The 8,121-nt window shown below is 33.4% G+C and overlaps 1 long non-coding RNA gene across 1 annotated transcript; it reads right to left on the reverse strand.

Moving 5' to 3' along the window:
* On the reverse strand, window positions 1,748-7,142 carry LOC109712520. Its single transcript, XR_002216865.1, has 2 exons — window positions 6,938-7,142; window positions 1,748-2,069 (listed from the first exon to the last, which is right to left on the reverse strand). It is a non-coding gene; the product is annotated as an uncharacterized LOC109712520 (long non-coding RNA).

The following is an 8,121-nucleotide window of genomic DNA, read 5'->3' on the forward strand; positions in this document are numbered from 1 at the left end:
AAAAGCCCAAAATAAGTGGATTTTTTATGCAAATTGGCCAATTTAGTTTTGTGTTTTACATCCAACCTAAAAATATATATTTTTAAAACTTTTTTATATTCAATATAAGAGTAGATAAGTGGGTGTGGAGAACCTTTTGTGCATTTATACATGAAATATATAAATGGGCCATGGAAGGTCCATAAAAGTGCAATCAATGCCGAATCTAATAGAGGATCGAAGCACCTCGTACCTCCGGATCGGAGCACTCTACCTAGCTCTACGTACTACGGATTTGGTAATTCAAGATCATTATAATTAGATCAATGATTTTGTTCTAGATAACTAATTAATCAAAGATTTTTCTTTTGTTTATATATATAGGTCTTCTAAATTGAATGTATAATTTAAAATGTTGTCCTTTAGAAGACAGTTTAAGGCTCCGTTTGATATTACGAAGAGATTGTATTGCATACTAAGAGAAAGTACAATAAAAAAAATTGTATATTATTTTCGTAAATAACATCACATTGTATATATTGCACTAAGTTGGTAAACATATATTTTATGCGGTCCAACGAAGAAATAGAGTAGCTTGTCCCTTTATGCTTTCGGCCTATCTCTATTTTGCTTAATAGTATAAGATGACTCTCAATACCAAAAGGACCTTATGTTTTCTTTGGAGATCATAACAGATATTTTGTATTCTTTAACATGGCATTATTTTTGAGTTCAAATCCGACGAGACTTCTAGGTTCATTAATCAATTTTCTCTTATTTAATCTAATTCTTGAGCCTAATATTAAAAAATTTCAAATCCACATGTGAGAGGTAGTATTGAATATATAATATTAAAATATTATTTTCTAATGGGCCTAGTTTGGTGATGTAACGGCTAAAGGTGTTACTTTTATATACTATGAAAGATTCATAAAATTCGAAAGCGTTTATAATCTCTCCTTATCTAATATTTTAAAATTGCGGTTGCGATTACTACCGGAGAAGTATGTAGGTGCTTGCAACTACAATTTTGTTAAATATAAAAATGTTTAAACACCGTTTTCTAACAGCTTAAGTTTTTAGAGTACAACAATTGTTTCACACGGTATCAGAGCAGGAGATCCTGAGTTCGAGTCACGCCAGATTTCTAGCATATTAATTTCCTCCCATTTAATTCAAGCCCACGTCATGGGCCGACTAAAAAGTCTCGAGCCCAGACATGAGGGGGAGTGTTAAATATAAAAGTGTTTAAACACCGTTCCCTAACAGCTTAAGCTTTTAGAGTACAACGGTTGTTTCAACAAATTTATTATATAAAAAGAGGAAAAAATAAAAATGCTTTCAAAATTTTTTGAATCTCACGTAGTATAAATTAAAAAGTATTTTTATCCAAATAGAATTCAGTTACAAATCTAAACAAATCGTAACATGCATGTATATTTTTATGTGCTTAGATCCTAGAAAAGCATTTAAAATCTTTATACTCAATATAACATCAGGTCGTTGAATACGGAGATCCTTGCATGCATTTACACGCGCAACACATCTACGTGTGTATATTGAATCGGCCGGGTGGCTCCAAAACTGACCAATTAATTGTTGATAATTAATAAAGTTACTAATTTTGATAAATTTTTAACAGAACTAAACATAAAAATTGAAATAGTGGTTCCATATAAGCGAAAAAAAAGAAAAAAGAAAAAAAAGAAGAAGTTAGGAGGTAGTATATCAAAATGAAATATTTATTCTTCACGTGCTGCACCAACAGTAAGAAAGAAGAAGAAGCAAGAAGTTTTTATTAATTGAATTATCTATCACACACAAAATATATATATATATATATATGATTGAGAAAGGGAGGAAAGTAAGAAGCGGAAGAAGCTATATAGGGCGGCTGTCCGCGGCGGAGATGGTAAATCAATTGGTTCATTCTGGCAATTGCGTATCGATCGACCGTTCTCCGGTTCATGGCTTCTGCTGTCGAGGAGGGGCCCAATATGGCCTTGTGCTCGGCGGATCTGGAGGTTGGGGATCGGGCACAGGAGTGAAGGTTGTTGGAGGTCCATAAGGATCGACACAGACGGGACACGCTACGGGAGGATCATGCATGAAAGAAAACGAGGATGCAATAAATTAATTGGCGATGAGATCGAACCTCCGTCCATATACTCTTGAATTCAATGTCTTTTGAATTGTCAAAAGTTTCGCACTATTTCTTTTTTCTTCTTTTTTTTTTCCAGTACGTTTCGTCTCCTTTTTAAATTTTCAATTTTGATAATTAAATTTGTAGATTTTATCAAATAATGTAGTAGATATTTTTTCTTAACTGAATTAAGTTGCTAATTATAGAGCGTGTTTGGCTCGAAGTCGGAGTTGGAATCGGAATCGGAATCAAAATAAGCTGGAATCGAAATCGGAATGACTCATTACCTAATTCTGTTTGGTTCATCACCTGAATCGGAATCGAAATAAATCATTTCCATTGTCGTTGTTTAGTTCATGTGGATATAAAAAACGCAATCAAATTAATATACTAACATTATCTTTATAATATATTAATTTAAATTCAAATTAAAAATTAAATATTAAAAATTTACATTAAAATTTTGAAATAATATCAAAAATTTAAATCTTTTTTTTAAAAAAAATTAAACTTTGAAGTTGAGTGGATAATTCAAAATATGAAACTAAAATTTGATTTATTCAAATTCAAACTTAAAATTACAATTTAAATTTTAATTTGAATCCATAAATTGAATATAAGTTTGAAATAAAATTTGAATAAAACTTTATATAAATTAAAATTTAATTTAAATTCAAATTCATAAGTTAGATTCGAAATACTTGATTAAATTTTAATTTTTAATTTAAGTTCTAATTAAAATTTAAAACTATATATTTAATTTTTAAATTTTAACTCATATTTTAATTAAAAAAGTTGAAAAAATAAATTTAATCCGAATAAATATCCATTCCGTCCGGATTTAACTTTCAATCCAGCCTCCTAGGCCGGATTGAAAATTGAGATGATTGCGGGATTCCCATTCCACTCGGGAATCGGAATCGGAATGGGACTCCCGCGTACCAAACACCCGCAAACGGATTCACTCATTCCAATTCCAATTCCAGGGTGGAAAAGAAGCGAACCAAACATGCCCATATAGTTATTTTGATTGCATGCCTCGCATCTAATCTTGTAAACTTTTAAAATATATAAAAAAAATATTTTTTCTATTCTAACATGTCAAAAAATATATAAAAATCGAACTTCAGCGCACCTATTCTTTAATCGACATACCTTATTATTAAATTTGGAAACAGAAAAATAGATTTATTTATGTTTTGAAGTCCTACAAGATTAATTTTGTGCATAGCAGGCGATAAAAACGGCTCCATAATTGCTAACTTTGGTTGGACAAGCGGAGCCTATTACTAATTTCAAATTTTATCAAAATTTTATTTTCCATTCTATTCTATTCCAAAAAAAAAAAAAAAAAAAAAAAAAAAAAAACTTTCATTAGTATGAAAAATATAGCAATATTTTTGCTAAATTAATATTGTTTTATACATAATAAATATACATCGTTATATNAAAAAAAAAAAAAAAAAAAAAAAAAAAAAAACTGTCATGTAATGCTAATCTAACTGATGAAACAAATGATCTGAACGTATGTCGGATTAGCAATTTTTTAAATTAGGTATGCATTAACGACATGAAGTAGCTAGGAATTGCCATTCGGCAAAACAAATATTTAAAATTTTTGGAACAAAGCTTATTTTAACATATACACTAACTTTGAGACTCTGTTTGGATACATGAATATTTTATTCCGTATATCCACATGCATGCTTTACTAAAAAAAATTGCACATTAATTTGGATGATGAGAAGTATGATTAAATAATTAAAATAAAATATCGTATTCAGCTTTTAGGTCATATTTTTAAAATAAGATAAGTCATACCTGTAAGTAAAATATGTCATCCTGTCAAACTATAAATCGCAAGACCTTTCAAAAAGTTAAAAATTAAAGACTAAAATACAAAAAACTTCTTTTCAAATATTTGTTTTCTTACTTTTATTTTCTTACTTTTAAAAACCTATATTTTGCTTTCTTAAAATTTCAGAAATATTTTCAGGAGAATACGGCATTAATGGAGAGGACAAAGTGATCAAAATTGTCCTTAGTTCTTTTATAAAAAAATAATAATTTTTAATTTATTTTTGTTATTTTCAAAGACATTTTTTGTATAAATTATAAAAATTAGACGGAAAAATGACGGAACCCTGACGGAGGAGAACTAAATACAACAACTTGAAATATTGAGCGGGTAAAATATAGATTTTTGAAAGTTAGGAGGGAGAAAGTAGGTATTTATTTATAAATAAGTGTTTTTGTTATTTAGTCAAAATTAAACTTTATACTTATAAGGCCAATTTGCATAAAAAATCCACTTATTTTGGGCTTTTGCAAAATCGGCCACCTTTTTCATTTTTGCAGATTCGGTCCGCTTTTTCAGCAAACTGACCAAAATACCTTTATTACTTTTTCTCTTTCCTCTTTCTCTCTCTTCTTCGTTTCTCTCGTTCTTTTTTTTTTTTTCTCGCTGGATAGAGCGGAGGCGGAGCGGAGGCAGAAACGGTCCCGTCTCGCCTCTCACCTCCACGCTCTCGCCCTCGCCCTTGCCCTCGTCCACTCACCACCTTCCTCGCCTCCGACCCTGTTAAGGCGCCGCCGCGACTTTTTTTTTTTGCTTTTTTCTTTTCTTTTCTTCTCGGACTCTCTCCACCGTCTCCGACGACGACGCCTCTCGCCTTCCCGCCCTTTCTCATCTTCTCCCTCTCCCTATTTTTCTGCCGCTCCAACGACGATTTAATGCTTCGCCAGCGTCGACGTCGACACCGTAGAGGTCACTGGCGGTGCTACAGCCTCGAAGCGGGGGTCTTTAGCGGCGTTCGTCCCGGCGCCGTAGCTGTTGGCAGAGAAGGTGACAAAAAATTATAGAAAAAACAGAAAAAATAAAGATAAAAAATTATATAAAGAAGGATGAAAATGAAATTACATCGTTCAATTACAAAAAAAATTATAAGTTGCACTATTAAGATGTAAACTGGCTGCTTTAAGATAAAATTATACTTTTGAAGCGAAAATTATACTATTTTTTATCTTAAACTGCATCTTTTAAGTGTATTTGTACTGTTTCTCCTTCTTGTTGCACTGTTTTCCTTATTGTTGCACTATTTCTCCTCATTATTACACAAAATGGTGTGCAACAAGAGGAGAAACAGTGCACAACAAGGAGAAACAGTATAAATACTCTTAAAGGGTGCAGTTTCTCCTCTTATTGCATTGTTTCTCCTCTTGTTGCACTATTTCTACCATTGTTTACACAGAACAGAATGGTGCAACAAGAGGAGAAACAGTGCAACAAGAGAAGAAACATAGATATATCTCTTAAAATATCTCTTAAAAGGGTGCAGTTTCTCCTCTTATATGCATTTGTTTCTCCTCTGTGCACTATTTCTCCTATTGTTTACACAGAAATGGTGCAACAAGAGGAGAAAAGTATGCAACAAGACAAAAAACAGTAGATATATCTCTTAAAAAACAGTGCAGTTCTCTTTGTTGCACTATTCTCCTCTTGTTTACAAATGATGCAACAAGAGGCAGAAACATATATATATCTCTTAAAACAGCTTGCAGTTTCTTCTCTTCTTACACATGTTTCTCCTCTTAGTTGCACTATTTCTCCTCTTATTTATCACAGAAATGTGCAACAACAGGAGAAACAGTATAAATAATCTCTTAAAAAAGGCGTGCAGTTTAGATTAAAAAACAGTTAAACAAGATGAGAAATGGTGCAACAAGAGGAGAAAACAGATGCAACTTTTGTTTAAAGAGTGTAACTTTCATCTTAATGGATGCAGTTTACATCTGAAGAGTGTAATAAAGAGAAACAGTGTAAATATTTCTCAGAGTGTAATTTTCATGTTAAAGAGTGTAGTTTCTTCATCTTAAAGCTAGCAGTTTACATCTTGAAATATGCTGCGAACTTTAATTTTTTTGGCAGGTTAACGCGATACAATTTGATGTTCATCCTTCTTTTTAATATATCTATTTTATCTTTATTTTTTTTTTTCTGATTTTTCTAATAATTTTTTTTGTCACACTTCTCTGCCACCGCCCACAGGTGCCGCCGACGACACGCTAAGGCACCCCGCTCCGAGCCTTGTAGACCGCCGAGTGACCTCTACGGCTGTCGACGTCAGCGCCGGCCAGAGCTGCATCTCGTCGATGCGGCAGAAATAGAGGGAGAGGGAAGATGAGAAGGGCGGGGAAGGACAGAGAAAGGAACGAGAGAGGCATCGTCGTCGGAGACGGTGCGATGAAGAGTCGGAAGAAGAAAAACACACGACAGCAAAAAAAAAAAAAAAAAATCGTTGGGCAGCCTTAGCCGGCGTGGAGGTGAGGAAGGTGGGTGGGGAGGGTGCAGTGGCGCGAGGCAAGGGCGTGAGGGCGAGGGCGAGGGCTAGAGAATGAGGGTGAGAGGCGAGACGGACCGTTTCCGCCTCCGCTCTGCCGGCGAGAAAAAAAAAAAACGAGAGAAACGAAGAGGAGAGAGAAAGAGGAAAGAGAAAAAGTAAAAAGGGTATTTTGGTCAGTTTGCTGAAAAAGTGGACCGAATCTGCAAAAACGAAAAAGGTGGCCCGGTTTTGCAAAAGCCCAAAATAAGTGGATTTTTTATGCAAATTGGCCTACTTATAATCATGGGAGAAAATTTTTATTCAATAAATTATTTTGGAATAACTTATTCAAACATCGAATAGGCCTACATTAATTTCTTGCTTAAAAACATTGATGTACTGTACTTATCTTTTTTAATTAATAAAATTTAAATCGGATGATAAAGTAATCGATCTGCTCTATAACATCAAATGGTGAAACCAAACTTCTAACCTTGATCAACAGCATAGACCGGCGAAAGGCCCGAAAGTAAAAGGCAGAGAACGATAGCGCTCGGAATGACGAGGAAGAAGATGCTTCTCCGGTGACGGCTCATCATGAGCTTCGGAACAATCTGCACTGCCTTCCTTAATTTCTTGTGCTGTAATACTATTGATTTGCTTTGCGTGGAAGGGACCAAGCGAAATGGCTGCAGGTTTTATAGAACAGTTTGGGCCGTATTAATTGGTTTAGGTAAAAATTAATACAAACCCCTCTACTATCGACCTTCTTGAAGCAGTCCCTCGATACACCTTTTCATATTGATATACGCTTTTGAGTTTTTTTTTTTGAGAGAGAGATAGGTAGCACACTATCCGCTTCGTTTATTTCATTTAAAAATAAACTTAGCTAAAAATGTGAATCAATTAGGATTCGAACTTAGGACCTCGGGTACCAACCACCAATCATCTCGAGTACCGACCGTCTCTAGAGCAAGCGGCACAGGGCTTGATGGTTGATACCCGAGATCCCAAGTTCGAATCTTAGTTGATTCATATTTTCAACTAAGTTTATTTCTAAATGAAATAAACAAAGCGGGTAGCGTGCTACCTATCTCTCAAAACAAAAAAAAAAGACTTTTCTTTTGGAGTTAATTTAGTAATCGAGTAGAAAACTTTTGTTAAAGCTAATTTATGTATAATTAGCTTCTAAATGTTAAGTGTTCCAAATTCATTCACTTAAAACTGATTTTAAACTATTTAATTTGACATAATCGAAGTAAATAATGTTGAGAGGGTCATTTTCAAATGGCTTATTTATGAGGGGTCTCCATCCTTTTTTTCGTTTCCTATGAATGTTAGTTAGTAGCCAAACCCCTTCTTACCGTCCAACAAATCGTTGACTCATACAAGACACACGATCAAAATAGCTATATGATTAGCAACTTTGATTGATGAGAAGGTCTAATTTTTTTAAAATTGAAAAATCAGACCGTTGTTTGTGAAAGAGCTTTAGTTAAGAAGATTTCATATCTTTCTTTTTTTTTTTTAACTTTTTAATTACGGAGAAGACTACGTGATGTGTGATACTATCATAAGGATAGAAATGTGTGGCTACTTCATAGCTTGAGGGCCATAAATGTAGAGTAGTTAATATTTTTTTTTTGAAGATTATATAATGTACTTTAAATTTATTAT

The sequence above is a fragment of the Ananas comosus genome, linkage group 7, assembly GCF_001540865.1.
Source record: "Ananas comosus cultivar F153 linkage group 7, ASM154086v1, whole genome shotgun sequence".
Classification (NCBI taxonomy): Eukaryota; Viridiplantae; Streptophyta; class Magnoliopsida; order Poales; family Bromeliaceae; genus Ananas; species Ananas comosus.